We start from the raw sequence: 13051 nt of genomic DNA, 5'->3' as shown, positions 1-13051 counted from the left end.
CTCATTCGCCATGTCACGTCTAGACCCTAGGCTTGGGTCGTGACATACCCGTAACATCTATGTCAGCTTTTGATCTAAATACAGATAAAACGAATAGGTTTATAGATAGTCCTTCTAGAAGAGGGGGATTCTAACAACCTTTCTAGTTATTTCATTCTCTATTTCTATTTAATAGTATCCTGAGGAAAAGTCTTTTGTTTCCACCGAGCTAAAATAATATGTTGATATCTCTAGTAAACCAAAGTCATCGTTTAATAGCTATTTCTCTTCACTTTCTTATTTACAAATAAAATCTTGAAGATTTAGTTACGATTAGAAATAAAATTTATATCTTCATCCATGGATCCTTTATTCATACTTATTTAGTTGGAAGTGTTGATCCATGTCAAAAATTATGTTTCGCAATTTCATAATCCAATTTTTCAATGTCTTACTGACCTTTGGATACAAATCACGATAATGTGTATATATTCTCGAATGTTTCATTGTGAGGAAAATGATTAAATCTTTTTCAGAAATAAAGTTTTTGATCGGACTGTGAATAAAACCGAAGGACACTTTAACTATTTAAGGGATAATAGAACCAATCACACTTCCACCACTAAACTATACCCGCTATAATTCGATTATTGTATACAAATGCAATTTTTGTCGAACATGGGAATTGTGGTAATTAGATATGATAAGATAGGGCCGTCAAAACAACTAAAATCATAACATATAAATGCATTGTGAAATGCTCGAAAGCTTCTTTTTTTAAGTCCAGCAAGATGGTAAACATAAAATCAAAAAGCAGAAAGAGAAATGAAACTTTTTTTTATCGAATTTTTTATTTCATATATTTTATTTGACATTACATAAAAAATGGGAATTTTTTCTTCTTGTTTGAATATTAACTATTCAATTAAAATGAAATATTACAACTATAACAGACATTTTTGTTTTCAAATTCAAATTCATTGGAACAAAAGAGGCCCGGCTAGGTACTGACCAGACCAGGCCATCCTCACTAAAAGATACCTATATGACATTTTCACAGAAGCAGCTTCCTTGTTCTTCTATATCTTAACTTGCCGGTCTATGATCTCTTATTGGCCTACAAAATGGGGACGAAACTTCCCAAACTCATTGTACCTTTCAAGGTGAGAATTTCAAGTAACCCAAATTATAAACTTTAGGAACACTCACCGACCTTGCTTTCTATGCTCACCATCTCCCCCTTGGGAGAAAGCCTAAACGAACTTTTTAAGCATCTTTTCTTTCAATTCTAAGGTCGGATAAACTCATCACCAAGCTTTCACATATATCTCACAAGATAATCCTAACCCTTGGTGAACTATACTACTACCCTCTATAGAAGTCTACTAATTGAACATCTCAAGGTATTATCTAAACAACCTACTCATCAAATCTTTTCAACATACCCAAAACTCATAACGATCATATCTGGTTCTACCATCCATAAGACAATAACATTAACGCAGCCAATTAATACTAAAGACAACAGCAAAGTCTAACATATCAAATTTGAAGTCAAAAAAGACAAAGAAACATCGGAATCTAATAAAGCATAAAACACATACCGGTAACAACATTTGGAGGACACTCTTGTTCACCTCTAGATTGGAGAGCATAAAACCTATTTTGTTTTGGAGCATTCCAATCCAAACCACTAGGAGCAACTTGCTTATACTGTCTTCCCTTAGCCTTCATCTTTGGACAATTCATCATCTTGTGGCCACTTTCACCATAACTAAACCAACCATCCATTCCGGGTAAACATCTTCCCTTATGTCTCTTTCCACATCTAGCACAAGTAATCCATAGGGATTCACTACTAATTCCTTGCGGTTTAGGGTTAGAAACCTTATTTTCACTATACTTAGGAGCATTTGAGGAGTCTTGCCCGGAAAACCATTGTCAATACTTAGGACGACCATGTCCATTGGACCTTACATGAGAGAAAGTTTCATCATCATTTCTAATTCTCGTTTTCTCCCTAACTCTCCCTTTTAGTTTCTCCTCTTCAATCTGTTGGGTATAAGTCATAAGTCGAGCAATATCCATGTCACCAATGAGCATGGCGGTACGACATTCTTTTACTACTAAATCGGACACTCCAGACACAAACTTACTCATTCTGGACCTACAGTCGGCCACTAGGGATGGAGCGTATTTTGACAATTGAGTAAACCTCAACGCATAATCATTAACACTCATTTTACCTTGCCTAAGGTTTATGAACTCGAGCAACAAAGTCTCTCTCATCTCCAGAGGGAAAAACCTATTAAGAAAAGTTGTTTTTTAACCTTTCCCACTGTATGGGACCTAGTCATACCGATCTAGCTTATTTTCATTGATTAAACCAAACTTGTACAACCCCCTTGAGTTGGTAATCGGCCAATTCCTCCTTCTCCACATATGTAACCCCCATAATGTCTAACACCTTATAGAACTCATTTATAAACTCTTGAGGATCTTCCTCAACTTTGGAGCCATAAAATTCTAGAGGATTCATCCTCATAAAATCTATCACTCTTGAAGCCGTCGTACCCATATTTGGGATCATGGGAGCTACCACTTCCTTATTGGATTTTGCCATCACGGCTTGAGCTAACACTTGGAACGCCGACCTAAACTCTGCATTTTTAACATTCTTAATCAATGGGTCAATCAGAGCATGAGGAGGAGATTGGGGAGGAACCTCTTGATTCATATTATCTTTTTCATTCCTTCTAGCAGTAGCCCTTGTAGTAGTCATATCCTGGAAACCATCAGGCATAGATTAGGAGAATGACTTAATAGAGTTAGACTGTATGACACGACTTAGAGTAATAAATAGGTGCAGTTTCCTAAACATCTAATAGCCTCTCATTTATAAATGTGGTGCGCTTCACACATATGATCAAGACTCTAATACACGTTTTTTGAGACATCCTAGAACCATACTAAACCTTGTGCTCTGATTACAAAGTTTTTCACGACCCAAGTGTACACACTAAATGTAACATGGCGTACAAGACCCCGCGAGGCCTCATGCAAGCCATTTTGCTTTCATAACATAATATAATAGAAAATGGTGCGGAAATTTAAAACATTTTCCAATACAATCAAAGTCTCATAAAACGAAGTGGAAGTCTTTGCACTTATCTCAAATGATCTAATACTTGAATAGTCTTAGGAACATAGCTCATACAGTAGTTATAAACATAAAATGAAAGACATAAAGGAAAGGTGATCAGATCCTCAATGCTATGAGGACTCAGAAAATCTTCAATCCTTGCTCTACCATGAACCTAGCCACGGGGATGAAAGTCAATATCGCCACACCCTACATTTTATAAGAATGTAGGCAAGTGTATGCGTTAGTAGAAACATGTACTAAATATGATGGCTGGAGTAAATAATCAACATAAGAATAACATAGGCATTAGTCAACATAAGACATATACCATAATAATAAGAGATAGCTACATAAGTCATAAGCATATTCAATGCACATAAATCATCATATCATAAAAGGAACACTTCTCAAGTAAACTCAACTTGTTCTTACTCATTACATAGGTCATTAACCTCTAGTCATAAATGTGAAGGAAAGCAACTCAATTATCAATCCAATCTAAGGTATCATCATTAAATCAATCTCATAATTAAACATACTTATAATAGCTCCTTTAAGTAAAGCTTGTTTAATCATACTAGGCTACTTTGACTTAGGGATTAGCCCCACATATTCATAATAGTCATGGAAGAACATTTCTTTACTAGTCCAACACACATCATTATTCATGAAGGCTTACGATTCAACAATTCAAGGCTACCAAGGAAAAGCACCTCATTATGCTAGACCAAGCTATCATGGAAAGCATCCTCTAATGCAAGTCCAAGCTACTCAAGGAAGGGTACTATTACTCAATCCAAACTACCAATGAAATGGTTTGGCCTCACCAAGTCATGCTATCATTCAAGCATCCCCCCATGCAAGACCAAGCAAACCTTTGGAAGGGTAGATTTCTCAATCCAAGTCTATCCATGAGATCTCCTACTCAAGCTACCATGCATAGTCTTGTCTTACCAAGTCAATCTATCCATGAAGGGATATCATATCAGTACTTCAAGCTATCATAGTTCATACATGCTTTGATTTGTTTTAGGTCAGTAATCCTTTCAACCTAGAATTGTTCTATATGAGAAGACCTTTCAAATTAAAGTTCATATGTATTCATGAAAATGTCCTTTCAAGAAACACAACATCAATATCATAATCATTGACACTTTACTCTCAAAGTGTCCTTAAATCATTTACATAGATCCTATAAGACATGCATAATCTCATACATTCATCGTATAGGTCATGCGGTGAATCCTTCCACAATAATCATATCTACAATGCATCAATCATTTAAGCTTCAATCTCAAAGAAATATTTCTTCATAATCATCACGTATGCCTAGATCTCAAGACATTCTAATAACACGCTTCATTCGTGAGCAATTTTAATCATACTTCATCATATAAATTAAATCTCAAGCACTACTAATTATGATTCCTCATATATACTTCAATCTAGTTCCATCCATGCCTACATGTTATACTCTTCAATCAATTCATACCTACATGATTTAATCTCAAGAAATCTATCATATATTTCATCAATCCTTGAAGATTATCTCTAAATCCTCAATTTCCCCTGTCATGACATAAAAGCTGATTTTATCAATTCAAGGTTAAAACAAAGGTTAGGCATGGGTACATGTAAATACATCCTATGACCATGTAATTTTATCAACTTAATCATAAAAAATCATAAACAACCATAATCAACTCAATTGGATCAAAACCCACAACATTAGAAGAAACCTTAACTAGAATTGGGGAATTCTTCTTTGAAATTGGGGAAAACATGGGGTTCTATGCACGGAAGTATTCAATGGATGAATAAGCCATCAAACCTTGATTACAAATCTCATAAATCTGGCAAGAAAAGAGACTTGAATTGACCTAGCTTGAACACTCTTCTTCTTCTTCTACTTTATAGAGAGAGAATTATTTGAGAGAGGAACCCAATTCTTTTGGTGAGCTTGAGAGAATACTTAAATGAATTAATTCATGGGTATAAAGTAATTATATAGGTGGTTTAGACTAGGGTAAAACAACACCACTTAAGTCTAATCGAACACGGAAAGGACCTTTAAGCCCTCAACTTAATCGCCCAAAAGCCCACCCACGAAACCCCGCCAACGGACCTTGGATGGACCTACGGTTTTTCCTAGTTGGGCATGTTCTGGATAGAGAAATTTGGCCATCGATGGACCCCTAGCCACATGTCGTTGACCCATCCACGGGGTGTGGGTGCTGGTCATGGTTCAGTGCTTCAGGCAGTTTTCTTGCGGCCCATAATTGGTCCTTGTCGGTTGGCACCTTGAAGTCTTAACATGTTTTCCTCTATTTTTAATACGGGGTGTTACAGGTGTATCGTTACCTACTCCAATGGTGTTAGTGAACCACTCATAGGCAGTAAATTACACTTTGAATACTAGAATTAATAGAAGAGGAAGATCAAAAATTTGGATCTTTTCAAATGAGAGGAAATCTTTCTATTTATTGACAACAAAGGGTAGTGAAAAAATGTTCTTATTGTTCCTTACCGAAAAGGTCACAACCTTCTGGAAAAGTCACAGTCTGTCGAAAAGGTCACAATATTTCATAAAAGTCACAAATCTACATAGAAGTCACAACTCCTCATAAAAGTCACAATTTTTATTAAAGTCACAACTATTCGTAAAAGTCACAACTCTTCATTTTCCATTCACACATTTTAGAACGCAACAAACCCTCACATGAATGGGGAATCACTCCAAGACAAAGAAATGGACAAGTGTGTATACTTTACAAGCAAGAGTTAATTGCATCTGAATAATTATTTTGTCCATTTGAACTTTACATAGTGAACATATGTTGGATATACTAGGTCAATCGGTAGATATGCTATCCTTGAAACCATCGATATTTTGTGTACAATTAGGCAACAATACGCCACAGAATCAATTTTTTACAATTTATGGTTCTTTCAGTTGTGTTCGTTTCAGCCATCAAAACCCCCAGGTTTCATGAGTGTATAGAGAATAGGCTTTTTACAATGACTCTTTGAAGCAGCTTCCAGTTCACACTCATATATGTGATATCTAACACGTGTTATCGCATAGATACACTAGTTGGTCAAATCTACAAAACTTATCAAATCATTAAAAATGTTAGGCTTTATTAACTCGTTAACAACCCTTAATATTTTATCTTTATTCTTGAGAATAATCTTCATCATAAGAATAGATTGAGTTAGCTGGCAATGCCGAACCGTCAGTCACAACTATTTTTCTCCTTGAACCTAGCTCTTGAGATCTCGAGTCTACTAGGTAAAGTTACCGCCATGATAACTTGTACTAAGCAGTAAAACCATTCCCTTAGATGATCTCTCTAGTTAGGCATTTTTGTAGGTGGATCCAACACATTATCATTTGACTTTATATAGTCAAATGTGATAATTCCACTAGAGAGTAGTTTTCTGTCATTATTACATCTACATCTTATATGGCGAGCTTTTCGTTATACATCATGATCCATGCCCTACCTACTACATCTTAACTATCAAAGTGTATGCATACTGATGTCAAAGGTTTGGCCCAAAAAAGAATATCTATCAAGAAATGCCAACATCTTTCAACTTATTCACCGGCCTTATCTAGAGCGACAAGATCAGAGATCATTGTAGAGCTAGTCGTACATGCCTCTTTGGAAGATTTCCAAGAGATTGCTCCTCCACCAAAAGTAAATACAAATCCACTTGGGGATTATACTTCATTTGATCTGGTGATCAGACTTGCATCACGATATCCTTTAAATAGTGTTGGATATTTGTTATATTACAAGACATATTTTTGAGTATGTTTTAAATACCCAAAAACTATTTTCACTATCATCAAATGAGTTTGATTAGGATTACTCGTGAACCTACTGAGTTTACTAATAAAACATGCTACATCTGATCGTGAACACTTCCATATATACATCATACTTCCCAATACTCTAGAATAATCTAATTTTGAGTAATTGTCACCTTCACTCTTTTGAATTTAAAATCTCACATTTATTGGAGTTTTGAGAGTATTAAAATCTAAATATTTGAACTAGTCAAGTACTTTTTCAATCTAATGAGACTGTGACAATGCTAAACATTATGGAATTCTAAGGATTCTCACTACAACATTTTATGTCTACAACAACCCTAGAAATGTATGGCCTAAACTATCAAAAAGTGTGGCCTTTGATAAAAAGGCTACACTTTTTGACTTTAAGCCATGCTTTTCTAGGGGTGGCCCAAAGAAGGTAACATTAGAGTTTAGGCGACACTTTTCAAGTGTTGCCTTTTTAGATACGCTAAAAGGCAAAAATACCACGCTTTGCAGTACCTCATATAGAAATATTTATATCTCATACAACTACACTTTCAAGTGCGGCCTTTGCTTCCTTATTGCCCACGATTTTAAAGTGTCGCCTTTTCTATCTTATGTATAAATACACTTTGATGTGTAGTCCTTGAAAATGTGCATACCACAATTTGCATTGAATATGTTACACAATTGACAATCCTATGGCTACACTTTTAAGTTTGGTAATATTATTTTGGCTATAAAATATTTATATGCCACAATTTCTAATTAAAAAACAGCAATATTGTTTTCCAATAAATAATCACAATCATTAAATTAGCTTAGAAATAATTCAAATATATAGATTTGCAATAAACTTCAAAACATAATATGTCTTGTTCATACACATACTTATAAAGAAATAGTCTCAATATGTGTACTATCTAGCAATGAATATATTTCACAAAATCAAATTTAATATATTCAAACTTTTACAATAGTTCAAAAATTCTTCATCATCCACTTCAATGAGACCAAATTGACTTGTGGTGACCCTTCAAATTTGATCACCTCCATTCCCCCTACACATTTAAAATGAATTTAAAAATCATAACAAACCATGTACAAAAAATCAAACATTAGATAGAAACCATGTTCAATGTTTTCATCTTTTGATTCCTCATAATAAAAATTAGCTCTTACAAATTAGTATTTATACACCATATGAAAAAGAACATAGAACAAACCAAGTACCAAAAAATAGACTCCTCAAATCTAAGACCCTTCTATCAAGAACTAAAATTTTATTTCAATAAAAGAAAAACATTAATCTGCCCTCAAACTAGCTAGTTGAACCAAATGAAGCCAAAACAAATTAAATTATCTAATAGAAAAGCCCAAGATCAATTAATATCTGCAACATTCCATCATTTTCTTCTCCTTTTCGTCATCTCAAAAGACTCTTTTGGTGCAGAGATGTTGTAAGACTAGATGGAGAGGAAGACAATTCTTCTTCACAGACGGACAATTAGTAGGAAGGGATTTCTTTCAATATACCATTTATTACATTTGGCCACATAATCTCAAGGAAGCAAACACAATAGCTGGAGACTTAAAGTCAATCTTAACAATGAAATGTACTAGCTAGTGAAATGTGGCAGATACTCCTTCTGAAAAGTATGGTGAAGAGACTAAACATGTACATAATCAAATAGATAAGAGTAATTACTGTTGGAATATATACTATTAACCATGTGTTTAGATATAGTATTTATTATAGAATAATTATTTATTCATTTTTAATAAATTATATTGTCGTTTATAGTGTCTGTTTACTTATATAGTAGATGATTTAGTGTATAGAGTTTATAAAATTATATACAAAGGATTAAATCATCAATTCTTATAAGTATAAAGTTTTTTTTAACAATCTAAGATGGGAATTAGACATGACATCAGTATAATTGTAGTACAAGATTATATATAGTTTATCTTGATTAAGGGAATGGTACAGTTCCAACTTCTTGTGCTAGTGCATTTTGTATGAATTGAATGGGATCGAGTAAAGATAGTTGCTTTAGACTTACTAATAAAAGCATATTCTCTAAACTATTAAATATACTTATATTCTTAATCCTAATATAAATATTATGATATGTATATGTTAATTATCATTTTTATTTATTAAAAGGTAAGATTCTAAGATGGGTCAATGTACCTGGTAGATTGGATGATGATAATATACATATTGGTGAAATAATAAGTTTGGTGACAGAATCTATACGTCGATATAAAGATTGATGATATGACTTTTTGAGAAGCTTGCAAGTGGATTTATGAACCCGACATATGAAATAAGTTAAGTAGTTGTCTAAAGAAAATTAATCATTGAATTAAGTTTGTCAGTAATTTAATTTATTGATTAGTATTTGTAATCTTAACTTGGGGAATTACATATGTGTTTAATGGGGATTTTCAAAATATAAATGGAGGAGTTCAATTACAAATTTGTAGTGGAATGATTTGTTTTTTACTATGGTAAGAATAATTCAACATAATTATTTGGAATTATTTTTATAATAGGAAGCCTCAGTAATTAATTATGTGGTCCCTACCATGCCTACATTTAACTAGAACTCAGAGTGTATTCTAAAGGGAAAAGGAACAAGTATGTGTCTTTCTCTATTCTAAAGAAAAGGAGAAGTATGTGTGTTTCTCTATTCTAAGGAAAGGGAGAAGTATGTATATTTCTCTATTGTAAGACAAGAGAGAAGTATATTAATTTTTATATTCTAAGGAATGAGAGAATGACATGACTTTTTCTATTCTAAGGAAATGGAGATGTACATATAAAACACCTCGTATTCCTTCTCCTTGGACTATGAAGAAATTTCTATAAATTGGGATTATTCTAACCTTTGAAAGGATATAACTTTTATATAAAATACTTGCCTTCCCAAGTATTGAGAGAGTTCGGAAGTGAACTTGGGATCACTCTAGAAGATCGCGGAACTGTGGTCTAGTTTGTGGAGTAGCTTGTGGATTCGCTTGAAGGTTCTAGCTTGTCGACTACCTTGTGGAATCGCTTGAAGGTTGCTCACGCTTCTAGAGGTACTTCTTGAATTAAATTTCAGAAAATGTATGTGCTCTAACATGATTGTACTTTTTCTAGCATAAACTATGTGTTGTCTACTATTCATGTAAGTTGTAAGATTTTGGTATGCTTCCATTGTGCATATAGCTTTCCAACCATTATCATGAAGATTCATACTTACATATTTATAGATAACATAAAATATATGTATGTGCAATTGTATGCATGATTCATGGTTGGTAAATATATTTTTATTGCAAAAAAATAATTCAGATGAAACTTGAAGGTTTTTGATTCGTTGGCTAAAATACATACATTCTTAAATTGTGAGATGATCAAGAGGGCAAAACATGTTGGCGACAATTTTTCACTTTCACGTGGGAATGGACAGCAACAGTAAACAATTGTCCTAATGATTACTCAAAGTCCTTTATTTTAAATCAATGGAACTCAAATTGAAAGCTTTTCATCTGTTAAAAGAAAAGTTAAAGTTCAATGGATTTCTTTTATTTAATAAATTAAAGTACGAACTTCTGCACATGTAATTGATTTTTTTTGGAAGCTAGTTGCAATTTTATTAGGGTTGTTTCTTATTAATCCATCAAATTTATAAAGTTTGATAAGAATGAGAATCATAGAGATTGTTGATGAACAAATTATTATTGAACTGATTGTAATTTTTTTTTAACTTTATAAAATTTGTTCTTGACTAATTGTTGACTCCAAAGATTATTAAGTGGCGGTGACAGTGACTATTCAGGTCAATTGGATTTTATTTTTCTTTTTGTTCAATAACTATTTCAGAATATTATTCATACATATATATATATATATATATATATATATGTATCAATTTGTATAGATTAAGAATTATTTTGGTTAATAAATAGTTATCACTTAAGTGGTTTATTTGTTTGAAATCGTTAAAAATTATTTTGACTTCATACATATGATAATATATTTTGTATTACATGAATTGAGAATTATGATTAATAAACAGTTTCGAGGCCCTTCAAATGGTTTTTTAAGTCGCTCTTTGGAATTAAAATGTGATTTAGTATGAATATAATCCTTTACATCAATTTTATTTATGTTAAATGTGGTACATGATTACACATGATAAGTTAACATTAATTGATATATGATAACAATATAGATTTGATTATTTTTCTTAAATCATTTCAATTTGAATTTGATATAACTTTGGAGATAATTATTATTTTTAAACTCTAATTAATCTGAAATTCAGTAGTTCATCAAAAACGGTCAAATTAAACAAATTTGTAGTTATGAAGTGATTTTGGAATTTGAGGTGGTTTAGATGAAGTTATTTCTTTTAGATATTTTTGAATCTTGAAAATTAATTTAAATGAAAAATTATTTGACTATGATACATATATGATAGAGTTTCTTCTCTAGGGATGACTAAATTCTAGTGAAGTATTAGGTTTATGTGTTGGCTTAGACCTTCCTCGATATTGGAAAAAATTAGTACAAGTCACTAGATTTAATTTCTAGTTTATGATTGAATCAATTGATCTAGGGAGAATGATATGCACTTGAAATAAATGAAAATATAGTACTCTCCATCTGAGCTAGCTTTTGTTCTAATTTTTTTGGAGTGAAGATCTGACATCACATAGATATGTTGCATGAGTAGTTATTTTTCATCAAAATTTATCGTTCAAGATGCATGGATAACCATGAGATGTCTTTTGAATTTTTAATGTTCAATGTATTCATAAACATGTGAATTTTTGAAAAATAGTATCCAGATAATGTAAACAGTTTTAGAATTTTGTACTTTGTCTTGATTCGTGTATCAATTTCACAAATGCTAATATCTGATAAGATGTTTTTAATGGAAAATTTTTTATTTTTATTTTAGACAAACAATGTTTTTAACCAAATTGATCATAATTTTGAAATATGAAAAAAGGGACTTTGATTGGTCTAAAATTTAGTAGATTTATAAGAACGACCTAGTGAGAAATTACTTTTAATCGTTATGTTAGTTTTTAGTCATATATGGCTATAGGGGTCCTTACCTTGATTGTCAAGATTGAATTGTAGTGAAGTATTAGTTTCATGTGTACGCTTAGATCTTCCTTCATATCGGATGAAACTAATACAAGTCACTATGCATATAATCGCTAGTTTTGATAATATGTATTAATTCTCCTTAATTGAGTAATATGTGATTGGATCAATGTAACTAGGGTTATTTTCCCTTGACTTAAACTAACAGTAGACTCTCCATCTGAGTTAGGCCTGTGTAAATTTATGAAGTGAATAATCAAACATTGTACATGTGTATTGCATGAGTAGTTCTCCAATCCCATCGATTGGCTATTCGGGATGCTTGGATATATATGTATAAATGAACCCTGAATTTATTTTTTTTTAGGATTAATCGACATTTTATTATCTATTTAATGTATTATATCTCAAATTCTCAATAGACTTTACAGTCTCACTTAATACTACTCAAGTATTTCTTTCGATAGAGATACAATATTAATCCAAAAAATTTTGCATTATATATGTTCATGTTAGATGAAATTATTTTCGGTTTCTAGCTGAATAAGATATGGACACTTAATATATTTTTTCTTCTAACTCATTTGAGTTTGATAAATATGTTATCTCTTATTGTATATTGATGCATGTATTTTATTTTCCTCATGAATTGAATATTAATCTATCTCATAAGAGAAAATATCTTTTAAATTGAATGAAACTTATCTGTACAGAAGCGTCTGCGTCATTTATTCTAGATAAAACTTTGAAGTTGGTTAAATAATGGACATAACGATTCATTGAAAGTGAAGTCACTACCAACATGTGATTCATGTTTAGAAACAAAAATGACTAAGAGACCTTTCCTGTTTAAAAGGAAGTAAAAGTAGTGATAATTTAGAATTAATGTATTTTGATATGGCGGTAAATGAGCATCCAAGCAAGAGGTGCATTTGAGTATTCTGAGATTTTCAGAAGGTGACTCATGATATGAAAATATATTTTAGAT

Source organism: Solanum stenotomum, chromosome 3 (assembly GCF_019186545.1).
Source record: "Solanum stenotomum isolate F172 chromosome 3, ASM1918654v1, whole genome shotgun sequence".
Taxonomy (NCBI): Eukaryota; Viridiplantae; Streptophyta; class Magnoliopsida; order Solanales; family Solanaceae; genus Solanum; species Solanum stenotomum.
Note: the sequence above shows the minus strand (reverse complement) of the source record.